The sequence below is a fragment of the Gracilinanus agilis genome, chromosome 1 (genome assembly GCF_016433145.1).
Source record: "Gracilinanus agilis isolate LMUSP501 chromosome 1, AgileGrace, whole genome shotgun sequence".
Taxonomy (NCBI): Eukaryota; Metazoa; Chordata; class Mammalia; order Didelphimorphia; family Didelphidae; genus Gracilinanus; species Gracilinanus agilis.
Genome location: NC_058130.1, coordinates 23,155,626 through 23,170,169, shown reverse-complemented (window position 1 = coordinate 23,170,169; position 14,544 = coordinate 23,155,626). Strand labels below are relative to the sequence as shown.

Sequence of the window (14,544 nt, the reverse complement as noted above, 5' to 3'; positions counted from 1 at the left end):
GCCAGAAACTTTAGCTAGGTCTGGCACAATCTCCGAGGAAGGGAATGCGAGTTAAACACGAACGCTTAAAAAAAAGGACTTGCCGTCAAAATAGATCACAAAGGCTGCAAGAGAGAAGTAGAGAGATGCTGGTTGACACCTTCAAAAGGATATGAGAAGTATCCCCTCTCCCCCTTAAGTATATTCAAAGCCTGCAAGAAAGGGGGAGAAAAACGAAGAAATACATTTACACAGCCCTACAGGATTTGTCAATGGTTTTGTCATTGTGGATTTTTTATTCACCATTTATTTATTTATTCATTCATTCATTTGTACATTCATTTATTCTTTTAATTAGTTTAAATTTTTATTATTTATTTATCCACTAATATTCACAATATTATTTTATTTATTGTGTATCATTTTTCATTCTTTCGACTTGGGAAGATGGTTAAATGACCTTTATTTTTAAAAAATCCCGTTACTGTTCTCTTTGGAAGTTTTTTTAAATTTTAAACCCTTACCTTCTATCTTGGAGTCAATACTATGTATTGGCTCTAAGACAGAAGAGTGGTAAGGTTAGGCAATGGGGGTCAAGTGACTTGCCCAGGGTCACACAGCTGGGAAGTGTCTGAAGCCAGACTTGTTCTGTTCTCTTTGGAACAAGGCCAATTGTCCAAAACTCATAAAACTAATGTACAACATTCCACCTCAAGAATCAAGGTAATTTCTTGCAATTCACCCACTGAGGGAAGGCAAGCAGAGTGCCAGGAAACTTGATCAAACTTGGGGATTCTCCTGGTGAGGTTAGATTCTTAGGCTTGTGTTTGGATCAAAACCTCTTGATGATGTTGGTTCCTTTCTTCTAGACCTTTGGTCGAATGGGCTCAAGAAAGTTGGATGAATTTTAACTTGGTTCCATCCAACAAGTATTTTTCCAGTTTTCAAGCAACTGAACTCTTTTAATTTTTTTGATTTTTATTTTTACGGTAGCTTTGGGGGATACAAAACTGAAGTCAGATAAACCTTTTTACTCCTGGATCTCTGATCCCATGACTTCAAGTTGATAAGTACCTACTATGTGCCAGGCACTGTGCTTTGTGAAGGGCATATTTACACAAAACTGAAATGTTTCTTATCTTTAAGAAACTTATATTCTACTGTAAAAAAGCAAAATGTATACATATAAATAAATTATATTATATATAGATACAGAAAATAATATATATATGCACATATATATACATATAAAATTATAATATAGTATATATTATAAGATAGATATAGAATATATGTGTATATTGTATATACATATGATATATAATAAAGGTGCACATATAATTATATGTAATTACCATGTCTATATTATATACTTTACTGATATATATATATATAACAGTAGGGACACTATGTATTTATATATTATATAATTTGTATATTACATTATATACATAATTTCAAGGGAGATGGCTATACTTTAGAATGCCAAATTATATAACTCAAGGGCCATTCCGTCTTGTCAAACCCTGTGGCCCAAGCTTAAAAAATAACCTCATGTACTGACCTAAAAACGGTATCCAATAAGGTTTTCCAAAAGTTGGGAATGGGAAGAGGGTGAGCAATAAAAGGGTCAGCTGTTTGAGAAGAGAGTGAGAAGGAACATGAAGGAACATCTACTCCATATCAGGCTTTGTGCTAAGGGTTTTACAAATGTCATCTTATTGGATTCTTACAACAACCCTGGGAGGGAGGTGCTATTTTTATCTTCATTTTCCATTTGAGGAAACTGAGGCAGACAGAGATGAAGTGACTTCTTAACCCAGAATCACAAAGCTAATAAATGTCCAAGGCCAAATTTGGATTCATGCCTTCCCAAAGACTCCAGGAAGATAGAAAAGAATATGAGTTGCTACCTGCCTTGGAATTCCCTCCTTCTCCAAAATAAGGACTGGAAACCCAGAGCTACAGGAAATGTTTTTGGGCCAGGAAAAGGGCCTGCAGTTTTCATGTTGAGCATCTGAGGGCTCGCAGCCTTCACGCTTATTTAAGACAACCATCCCCATGGACGGCTCTTCCTTTCCTTCTGATGTTCTGATTTTACATAAATCTCATTTTCACAAAGGGATTTTGACTTAGTCCTCTTCTTTCAGGAACTCTTTTTCTGCTTTAATTCCATTTGAATTCCCATTTGCAAAGACCCAGAATTCCAGAAGATTGGGAGAGACTTAAGTGGGAGAAGACAAGTTTCATTTACAGTTTAAAAAGAGCCAGAGCCCAAGAGTCCTTCCAGTTTTCCTGAAGCTTCAAGTCTAAGTTTGTCTTCCTAAATCCAATCTCCCCTCTCCCTCCCTTTCCCTACTTGTTCGTGCCTCCTTTCTTAAATTATCTTCCATTTATTTTGTATACATTTACAGTATATGTAATATACTTCTTCCCTGATTAGAATATAAGCACAGGGATTGCTTCATTTTTATCTCCAAATCCCCAGCGCCTGGCACGTAGTATCTGCTTAATAAATATTTCTTGATTGATTGATTGGTTAATGAAATGACTTCTGCAAAGAAATGTCTCCCTAAACATGCTCACTATTTTCATAATATGAAGTCATTAAACAAGATAAGCTGGGGAAATAATGGAACAGTTTCTTAAAATACAAGGGACTGATTATCCTCCATTCGGAATGTTTTCCCATTATAAGTTCTTTGTATTCTATGCTGTGTCTCAGCCACCCTTCTGTGAAGCCGAGAGGGTTATAATATCCTCCTAGTTAGGCTTTGGCTCCTGAATTTAAAACCGTGTATTAATATCTCTTTATGTTGCCATTTGTATAAAGGAAAGAAAATGGGATCATATGGTTTGACAGAGCCATAACTAGGGTGGAGTGACTGGGGCATTTCCCACGGGCGCCATCTTTAAAGTGTGCTGACAGCAGAGACTACAGATAATCTGGGACCAAGATGGATTTCCCTACCTGCCAGAGAATAAGAATGGACTTCCTTTGAACGTATTGTGATGTTCTTATAACCAAACTAGCCAATAATCACATTAGTGATACACCTAATATAATTTAAAAAAATTAAATCCTTTCCTTCTATCTTAGAATCAATACTTTGTATTGGTTCCCAGGCAGAGAGCAGTAAGGGCAAGGCAATGGGGGTTAAGGGACTTTCTCAGGGTCACTGAGCTAAGAAATGTCTGAGGCCAAATTTGAACCCAGGACCTCTTATCTCTCTAGACCTGCCTCTCAATTCCCTGAGCCATGCAGTTGCCTGTATAGATAAATTAAATTTTTGAAAAGTTTCATTGGTGCCTTTGTTTTTACATTAGAAAAGTTCACAGATTATCCCCACTTTTGGAGAAGTCTGCTGTAACAAAGAAAAACAATAAATGATGCAGTGAAAGAACATGTAGCATTCCAAGTCCAGACAAAACTCCAGTTTTCTGTTTTAAAAATTAGCAAAAATGGCAATAGTTTTGAGGTAAAATTTCAGAATTACTCCACTTTCTCTAGTGGTGATTTGGGGTATTTTTTTCATATGAATTTAGATAGACTAGCCTCTTCCCTTTAGAACCACCTGGTGCTATCCTTAGATAAAAAGGAACCATGGCAATATAAATTGCCTCTTAATCATATATATATATATCTAGTAACAACCAAACTATTTTATTCTTTTCCTGAAATTAGCTTTGATCCTCAAACTGTGACTTGTTTTTTTAAAAGATACGATGCTAGAAATTAGGTGAAGAATAACTTTTTCTTCTAAATTTGAATCAGTTTCTTATTTGTCTTGGAAATGAGACTATCATCAGAGAAACTGATCCCCCCTTTATTGTTTCCCTTTTAGTTTTAGTCTTATTATATTGTTTGTGCAAAAAAATATTCTGTGATTAAATGATCTCTTTATCTTCTCCATTCCTTGTTTTGTTATGAACTTTTTCTCCTACCCATAGTTCTAAAAGGTAACATTTCCCATATTTGTCTAATTTGTTTATGCCAGGTTTATGAAATTTATTTCCAAGTTATGTATCCTTTTGGAGTTTACCTTGGTATAAGGTGCAGTGAGCTATTGCTCTAAGTCTAATTTCTTGCATTTGTCGTCCTTTTGTCTCAGCAGTTTTTGTCAGACAATGAGTCCTTATCCCAGTAGCTAAAGTCTTTGTATTTATTGAATACTAAATAATTTGCTTCAGTGTACCATTTAACTAATCTGTCTTACTGATTTATCACTATATTTTTAACAGAGATAAATATTTTTAACAATGACTATATTTTAACTTTGATTTTAATTTTTAAATTAAATTTAAATTAAATTGATTGGTACCTCCTTTGTTCCTTTTTTCATTTTTTGAAACTCTAGACCTTTATTGCCTCTATAGGAATTTTTTAATGATCCTTTAGTAATTTGATGGGTATGGCATTGAATAAGCAAATAGATTTATATAATATTGTCATTTTTATTTTATTGGCCATCTTCGGAAGCAGGTGAGGGTTGGCATAGTACAGAGACAAATGCACAGAGATTGGGATGTAGCCAGGTACCTATCCCCCTTTGATATCACCTCATTGCATGACCCTAAATAAGTCATTGCCCACTTCCTTTCTTCTTTTCTCATCTGCAAAATGAGGGGGTTGTTCCAGGTGATCTCTGAGGACACTTTCAAATCTTGCAGGCTGTGCTTCCATTTGTCTTTGTTTCCCCCACTTGCTTATACTTTAATCTTCCCTTCTCTCCCCACAAATCCAGAGAAGTTCCATCTCTTGGTTCTAGTAACATTCTCAGGCTGTCTCTCCTCCCTGGAATGCTTCCCTCCTCCACTTCAACTACTGACTTCCTTGGCTTCCTTTAAGTCCTAAATAAAATCCCACCTCCTGCAGGAAGCCTTCCCTAACCCTTCTAAATTCTGGTGTCTTCCCTCTGTTTATTATTTCCTAACTCTCGTATCTAGCTTGCTTTGTATATATTTGTCTGCACGTTTTCTCCCCCCAGTAGACTATGAGCTCCTTTTAGGCAAGGACTATCTTTTGACTCTTTTTGTATCCCCAAGACTTAGCACAGTACTTGGCATGTGGCAGTGCTTAATAAATGTGTATTACTTGACTGATATATTATTTTGTACTATTGATATATTATTATGTACTATTGTTATTGTATATTTATAGATTCATCATCAGAATATCAGTTATCGTGACAATATTTCACGAAGGATTGCTTGAGCTTCAGAGTTCAGAGTGCCTCTAGCTAAAGTCAATCAGGTGTCTACATTAAATTTGGTATTAATTGTGAGTTCCATGCCACCAGGCTGCCCAAAGAAGGGTGAACTGGCCCAGGTCTGGGGAGAGATCCTGTGCCAATCAATAGAGGCTGCTCTACTTCCAGCCTGGGTAAGAGAGGGAGACTTTGTCTCAAAAAAAAAAGAATAGAACTAGAACAGAATGTAATGAATGAAATGAAGTAACAGACAAGAATAATGATGCTCTCATAGGAATGGAGGAGGTTTGGGGAGGACCGAGGGACCTTCCTGGAAAATACGAAATCCCACCATATTTACAGTCTTACCTTCCACCCAGACATAATACCATTCCTTGATTGATTCCATTTTTCAGATTTTTTGTGTTTAAAAACTTTTGGAATATGGCCCTAGAGGCTCCCACCCCAAGCCCTTGGATGCTTCGTAGTCTAGTTCACCTCCTATCCCCCACATGAATCCAATGACTAAGTGGCAATGGACTGTCTACCAGGAATGGTTGCAAGATTTCATTCGTTAGTGATGGAAATCTCTGTGTTATGCTCTTCTGGGCACAGGGATTTTCTAATAACTAGATGTGAGTTTTCCAATTCCCTCCCTCAATGATTTTTAGCAACATTGATATAAAAAGTGCTCAAGGGCTCCGTTAAGAACAGAGAGCTCCCTTACTGGGGGGGATCAGAAGTCATTACTGATGATTTGATTAATATAGTGAATATAATTGCCTCTCCTTTTTGGTGAACGTCCCAAGAGGAATCCATGCATATTGGCTGTGTCTGTCACTAGACACACAGAGAAGTTTGCCTGTTGGGATTTCTAGGCTCATTCTCATTAGGATAAAAAATGATATTTAGATTTGATTAACTGCTCACCTATTGAACCAGACCTAGTCTATGTGAGATCCCATTTGAAGGAACAGAGAAAAGCATGCCATTCTCTTTGGTCCTCGTATTTGTGTATATAATAAAGCTTATTTGCCATTTTTCATGTTCTATTTTCTTTCCTAGTAGCCTAACTACATAGTAAAGTATCAAGAATCTTGGGCTGGGAGTCTGAGGACCTGAGTTTGAATCCCAGCTCTCTTGCTTACTACCTAGGTGACCTTGGACAAGTCACTTAAATTTACTGAATCTTGGTTTTCTTGGTCGATAAAATTAGGAGGCTGAACTAGGTTATGTCTAAGTGAATTTCAGGGACTTAAATCTCAGCACTGCTGTTCTCTCTTCTCATCATCCAGGGTCATTTAGGTACCCAAACCTTGGCAGGTCCTTTTCTGGCTATTTCTTATAGCTGACATTCTTGATTATAAATAAGAGGAATTGTTTTGATCCTGATTTATTAGGCATATTTTCTAATGCTTGCCTCCTTGTGGTGGTAGGATGCTAATATTTTGCTTGGCATCTGAGGGAGTCCTTTTCAAATCCTAGCTAAAATCCTATCTTCTCCAAAGAAGCCTTTCCCAATCCATCTTAATTCTAGCACCTTCCTTCCATTGATTATTTCCTATTTATCTAGTATATATCTTGTTTATATATAAAATTTGCATATCATCTCCCCCATAAAATGGTGGGCTACTTAAGATCACCTTTCTTTGTATACCCAAAACACTTTGTCTAATGGCTAGCAAATAACAGATGCTTAATAGGTACTTTTTACCTGGCTAAGAGTTTCTTGGTTGTGTCTCCCTCTTGAATATTGCTGTTAGGCTATACATGCAGATAAAGGTATTGCAGTGGATTTTGTGCATGAGGATTTGAGCAAGCCATTTGACAATCATATATATATATTCGTCTGTACAAGATGGAAAAATGGAGAATGGATGAAAGTATAATTTAATGGTTGACTGGTAAGATCAGAGTGTCCTAACTTAAGGTTCATGATTTTTGTTAAACATTTAAATAACTATATTTAAATATAATTTTTTCATTTAAAGACATTATCCAAAGGAGAGTCCAATAGCTTCAAAAGACTGCCAAATGGGTCTCATGCAGCAGTGAGCTGGTAAATGTTGAACAACTAGTTCTCTTGTGGGGAAAAAAGAACATACAACATACTTCTTAGTTTAATCTATATTATTAACATTTTCTCCACCACTTTCTTAAGTCTAGACAATCAATAAAACAATAAATCAAGTCCTGATTTGCAATGCTTACTGACTGTCCAAGTATAAATGCTCACACTGAAAATTTAACATTTGGCTCTGGCAATTTCCTTCAAGCTGGTTCTAGGACACCCTTGAGTCCATGCCTCCCCCCCAAAGGGTTAAGAATACCTCTATTAGATAAAGAGTTCATTAATGGGTCAGTATTAACCCGGAAAGGAAGCTTTAGTAGCGTGTTTCTAGGGCTCGTACTGTTCAATTTTTTTTCTTTAACTTGGATGAAGGTACAGATGGAATTTGAAGATGGCATGAAACTGGGAGTAGGTACCAGACAAGATAAAAAAAATGGAATTCTCCCTGCAAAAAAGCATTTAATAGATTATGCTAGGTTGAAAATAACAAGAACTTAATTACAGGGCAGTTAAGTGGCTCAGTTAGATAGAGAGCCATGCCTAGAGATGAGAGGTTCAGAGTTCAAATCTTACATCAGATATTTCCTACCTGTGCAACACTGGGCAAATAATTTGACCCCATTTGCATAGCCATTATCATTTTTCTGCCTTGGAACCAATACTTGGTATTGATTCTAAAATGGAAGGTAAAAATTAAAAAAAAAAGAGGTAGGCAGGCTCTCAGATTTTCTTCTCTAAATAATACTTCACTCTCCAACATTCCTGATCGGCAATTATCCAGTTTTGCTTTAAGACTTGGAGAGCATTGGAGAGAATATTAGGGCATCTTTGTAGCTCAGTGGATTCAGAGCTGTGCCTAGAGAAGGGAGGGTTCAAATCTGGCTTCAGACATTTCCTACTTGTGTGATCCTTGGCAAGTTACTTAATCCCAATTACTAGCCTTTTACTTCTGCCTTGAAAACAATACACACTATGATTCTGAAATTGAAGGTAAGGATAAAAATTTTAAGAAAGGCTTAGATAGGATGGAGATGCCAATCACTATCTTCCAAGATATTTCATTCAAAAGTTCTCTGGTTATGTTAATATTATTAGTGCTTGATTTTCTTCTATCATTTGTTCTTGGATTTCTTAGAGACACATTTATTTGTCTTTTTCTAGCCTGTTTAAAGCAATTCACCCCAGAAAGAGCTTGTTGCTGGGGGCATCTTTCTCTTTGATTTCCATGTGGAGCTTGCATTAGCAGAATGGCAAAGATGCAGTACCACAGTTGACTTTTAAAATTCACCAAGGAAGGATGATAAAATGAAAATGTACCAGATGGGATTTGAGCTTCCGACGATTTCAAAAACCTAGACATTCCCACTGAAATGTTGGCATAGACTTAAAATTAAATATCATCTCACATGCTATTTACAGATTTCAAAGTGACAACAATAGTTTGGCATTTCCAAAGGAGAAGAGGCTGTAATGGAAATGCAGTAGGTGATTTCTGAATTTCATTTCATGGAAGAGAAAGTAGAAGAGAATAATTAGATAGAAATATAACTGGAAATTGGGCTTCCTGGAGGAAGGGGGTGGTGGTAAAACAGAAACAAAAAAATTAAAACAATTTCAAAACAGCTATGAATTACCCAGCTTCTATAACTTTCCAGAACTATCTCCTGCCCAGTCCATCATAATAATAGCTACCATTTGTATAGCACCAACCCTGTGCCAGATTCTGTGGTAAGTACTCTACAATCATTATGCACTTCCTCCTCACAACAATCCTATAAGGTATTGTTGTCCCTTGTGCTATTGTGGTCCCCATTTCATTCTACTGATGATGAAACTGAAGCAAACAGGAGGTTAAATGTTTTGCCCAAGTATCTGAGGCTGGATTTGAACTCATGTTTTTCTTGACTTCATGCTCAAGCTCTCTATCCATTGCACCCCAAAATTTGGGGTCTCTAGACAAAAGAATGATGAAAACAAAAGAATAAAATTTTCTTCTGTAAACCAAGGATTAAAAAACATAAAGCCAACCCTCCATTCCCACCATATCCTTTACCTTTAAACTACCCATGAATAGACTTTGTAAGTGATAGTTTACCAGTTAGCATAATTCATGAATTGGTTTCCTTGTCCCATAGATTAAGTCTTTCAGACCTCAAGTTTTCAGCCCTGGAATTTCTCTATTTTCTTGAAATCCTCAGGTGCTCTGGAAGGTTCATGTATATTCAACACACCTCTCTCCAATTACCAGCATCTTGAGAGAAATGCAGAGTCAAAGGGCAGAGTGAAGGCTCAGACCTCTAGATTAAATCTGCAAGTCTGAAATCCAAAATATATCTATTTAAGCGCAATAGAGTTGGTTTAATGGATAGCAACCTTGTCTCTCCAAGTTCGGACGTCCACCGTTCAAGTCCCAATTCAGACCCACACTGGCTATGTGACTTAGGATAGCCTTCATGTCTCTGTACGCTCAGGCATCTCTCTAAGACTTAAAAGATCTACAAAGAGAGAAGGGGAATTGTCAACTGGAGTTCTCTACTCATGAAATCATTGATCTAATACTTCCTTCCTCCTCCAAAAGAAAAAAAAAATAAACTGTCTAGTTATTCCTTCAATGGTTATTAAGTGACTATAATGAGCTCCACAGAAAGGAAGCCTTGGAATGAGAAGACCTGGGTTCCTTGTGTCCTCGTGCCCCAGGCAATTCTCTAAGACCCCAAGCTGACCAGTAGAATAGATGGCTGATCTGAAATGGCTGAGGTAGCCCCTTCCACCATTGAAATGACAGGTCCTGTCCACAAGCAAACCTAAGAAAAACTGGACCAGCAGATGTGGGACAGGGTAAGGGTCCAAAGCCAAAGCAAATACTTTCTCTACCTTCAGTAATAAATGGAGAACCCTGGGAAATAGCGCAAAATCCTGAGCTATGTAAAGTGGAACAGTGGATGGAAGGCTGGAGTTCTATCAAGAAGACATGAATTCAAATTCAGAGTCAGGTACTTTCTACCTGTATCACCCTGGGCAAGTTATTTAACTTCTGTTTGCCTCAATTTCTCCAACCATTAAAAAATGGTGATAACAACATCTACCTCCCAGCGCTGTTGTGAGAACCAAATGAGATAATAGTTGAAAAACCCTTAATAGTACCTGGCATATAGTAGGTGCTATATAAATGTTTATATCCTTTCTCTTCCCCAATATTATGCCTATTTGATGAGAAGGAAATCAAGGATGAAAGAAAGGAAATGTTCACAGAGATTTAGAATTGTAAGCTGCTGCCCAAGCTCACCTGCTCATTTTCAGATGAGAAAACTGAGATGAAAATAATGATTTGCCCAGGATCATACAGCTAGTAAGTATGTGAGGGAGGAGTTGAACCCAGCTCTTCCTGATGCCAAACTCAGCCAACTATCCACTGCGCCACATAGGGGAGTCACACTAACAAATGGCAGAACAGGACTAGAACCCAGGTCCCTTGACGTTAAATGTAGTACTTTCTCCTTCATAGCACTTCAGTCTCTTAGTTAAGAAAAATTCAGAATGAGCAATTGGTAAAGCAGTGCCTTTCTGTCAGTAAATATCCACTGGGCTTGGCACAGCCAGGTTCATTAGGGAACCCATAATTGAATTTGCCTGCCTGCTGAATCCCTGAACTTTTCTTTAATTAATAGGCCAGTCCCAGGCTCACATAACAGTTTCCATCACTCAGTCCCTTCAGAAAATTGGCCACAACTTTTCCTGGAGATTCCATGTATGTAATTCTAAACTGCTTTGAGGATCAAGTTAATTTCCTATTTGGGCCATTTTATAATGTCATTAAGTTGGAGAGGGGGAAAATGTCCCCAAACTCATAGATCAAAAGGGTTTTTTTTGAGGAGATCAGTAACTTTTGATGTTCTTTCTGACATTTGTGTTCATGCAACCAGCCATTTGACAAGTATTGGGCACCTGCTATGTGCCAGGAATTATACTAGATGTCAGGAATATAAAGAGAAAGAAAGGAAGGGAGAAAGGAAGGAAGGAGGGAAGAAGGAAAAGGAAGGAAAGGAAGCAAGAAAGAAAGAAGGAAAGGAAGGAAGGAAGAAATAAAAAAGAAAGAAAGGGAAGGAAGGAAGAAATAAGGAAAGAAAGAAGGAAAGAAGGGAAGAAAGGAAGAGAGGAAGAAAGAAAGAAAAATGGGTGGATAGATTGATGGGTAGATGGATAGATAAATGAATATTGACTTTTACATATGTACATATACATTTATTATATATGTATATGCATATGTTTATGTATTCTTCCTCTTAGCATGTAATAACTTCACATCTTGCTCCAGTTATCTTTCCATTCTTATTTCCTGTGACTTCTCATACTCTATACTTTAGTTAAACTGGTCAACTCTTGTGGACCAACCCAATCTGTTTTCTGTCTCTGACCCTGGGTGCAGGTTATCTGTCCATTCAGGGGATGCTCCATTCACCTTGACCTCTGGGAATTTTTATCTCCATTCAAGGCTTGGCTTCCTTCTATAGGAAGCCTTTCCAGATTTCTCTAGTGCTTAATTCTCCCCTTCTCTCCCCAGATTAAAAATCATTTTTCTTTCCTCTGTTTTTAATAATCAGTAGATGTTTATTAAGCACCTACTATATTCCAGGCACTGTGTTAAGTACAAAAGACCGCTCACGCCTTCAAAAAACTTCAGGTCCTTTGGGGGAGATAACATGCAAACAAATATGTACAAAGCAAGCTATATAAACGATAGGAGATAATTAACAGAGGGAAGTCATTTGAATTATGAGGGGTTGGAGAAGTCCTCCAGTAAAACAAGAAATTTAGTTCAGACCTAAAGGAAGTCAGAGAGGTCAATAGTCAGTGAGGGACAGCCAGAGAGAATGCCCAGAGCCGGAGATGGACCGTCTTGTTTGTTGAGTGACCAGAAGTCCAGGGTCACTAGATTGAAAAGGCTATGGCAGATAGTAAAGTGTAAGAAGGCTGGAAAGGGAAGAGGAGGCTCGGTCGTAAAGGCTTTTGAATGCCAGATAGCATTTTGTAATTTTCTGTGATGAAAGGATAAACAAATTGGGCTACATTAAATAGAATCCCCCCCATGCCCTAACAATGAACCTGAAGAACTGAAGGAAACATGGGAAGACACAGAGAAGCTGAGGTAGAGTAAACTGAGAAGAAAGTTAGTGAAAATGAAAAGACATTTGAATGAACCCACACACTTGGATACCACGACTTAAATCAAGACTGTGAAATAGACTGGGCCAGTGGGAGTTAATTTTGCCTTCAAGTGGACCAATCTGGGACACGGCTATGGCCCATTTGGGGTGAGAAAGAAAAATAATTTTAGGAATTCATCAGGGACTTCTGAGAATTCTGGGACTTTCCTGCTAAGTGCCTTTCATCTTCTTACTCTTAATTTCACCTGCTTTTCACTTCCTGGATTTTTTTTTCGCTGAACTATTAGGTTTTTTTTCTCTCTCTTTTAAAATCTTTGTTACAAGGAACTGCTTACTAAATGAAGGAAGGGCAAGGGATATATTTGGAAATTAATGTGATGTGAAAAGAAAATTTCAATAAAAGAAGATAATATTTTAGAGAACCATTTTTTTTTCTAAATGGAAATGTGATGACCCTCATTATCAGTACAGTTACTTGATATTTGAATCGTCAATAGGGATGATGATGTGGTGAAGATATAAAGACAGTTACACCAAGCTATTTCTTGTCACGCAGCACCTCTTAGTTGCTTGGAGCATGGACGTATTGGATCCCTCGGGGAAAACTGCAAATGGTTGACCAGGAAACTGGAGTCAAGTCCAAGACAAGCTTAATGACTTATTTTGGTCTATATGAAATAGTGAGTTTGGGCTTGTAATGTTGAGCACTTAGAAAATCAGGACTCTGGACATCAGCAAGAAATTTGAATATGGTGATGAATGTTAAAAAATAAACTGGGTTGTGAGCTAATTGATCAAGAAAATAGCTGGAAATAGCAAATCAACTCTTCAACAACCAATCTGGTCAGGTTGGAACTCACAAAAACATTGGGCTCTGAAAATCTTTTCAATCTCCCACATGGAAATGGAGACAGGCATTGACAAATTTGCCAGGGAAACACTTATTTTTCTTAAACCCAAACTCTGGCATAGACATCCCCAGTAGGAAGCCTGATATTTATTTTGGAATATGTTCCTAAGAAATTCACATTTTCAATTAAATTTTGAAATGTGAACTTTGTTGGGCATGCAACAACATGGCCAGAGCTGTACAGAGTAACTCCCGCTCTGGAGGAAGTCTCAAATGGAAGACTATCTTGCTATATAATCTATAAAATATTACGAAAATGCTAAATAAGAAAAAATGCTTTTCTAACTCTTTCAGAAAGTGTCAGGCATTGCCTGGGCAGGATGGCTCATCAAAGGTTTCATATCTAGATCCACTAAAGAAGATTGCAGAATATTAGAGAGGTTAGGAACCTTATAAATCATCTAATCCAATGTATTCAATGATGGAATAAGATTGCTGGGGTTCCTAAATACAGAAGATTGGAAATTATACTGTTATATTTTAAAACTGGATCTACTTTCCAAGTGGAAAACAGCTTTTATTTTTGTGACTTTACACATTAGTTTTAATAGTTCATTTAAGAATTAAACAAGATATTAATACTGATCAATTCATTTTTAGATGATGACAAAATTTCAGTGGATTCAGAAAATGAAGGTGTGTGTATGTATCCACATCATTTATCAGACGGGGGAGAAAGAGGAGAGAGGACAGAGAAGAGAGGAGAGACAGAGACAGAGACAGAGACAGAGACAGAGAGACAGAGTGTGTATGTGTGCGTGTGTGTGAATATGAGAGTGAGAGAGAGAGAGGCTATAAATTGGACAGAACTAAGTATCCTTCCCTGTACTTCCCAAAACGATTATCCTCATTCTGGTCTCTACATCCTTCCTCCATTGCCTTGACCATCCAATTAACCATTTCAAGAAGGCACTGCTCTACACTTGAATCTCATTATCCTCAAACAGCCCATAAGTCATTCAAGCACTTTCAACCCATAATCCTAGATCTCCCCCATCTCCTGTTATTTCCAGTCTTATTCCTTAAGCTTATAGACACTGCTGGGGAAATGAATGAAATTATGTTACTTGGGGACCTTGTAAATTCTAACACATGAATCCCATCATCTAACATCAAATGGGCCCTTGGGCTACATGGCAATTCATTCACCCATCTCTCTGTTAGACTCTTCTAATGCAAAAAAAAATCTCTCTCTCTCTCTCTCTCTCTCTCTCTCTCTCTCTCTCTCTC

The 14,544-nt window shown here is 37.5% G+C and overlaps 1 protein-coding gene across 1 annotated transcript in view; it reads left to right on the top strand.

Moving 5' to 3' along the window:
* Positions 1-14,544, top strand: part of FHIT (fragile histidine triad diadenosine triphosphatase) — a 951,800-nt gene that overhangs the window by 728,448 nt on the left and 208,808 nt on the right. The window lies entirely within an intron of this gene.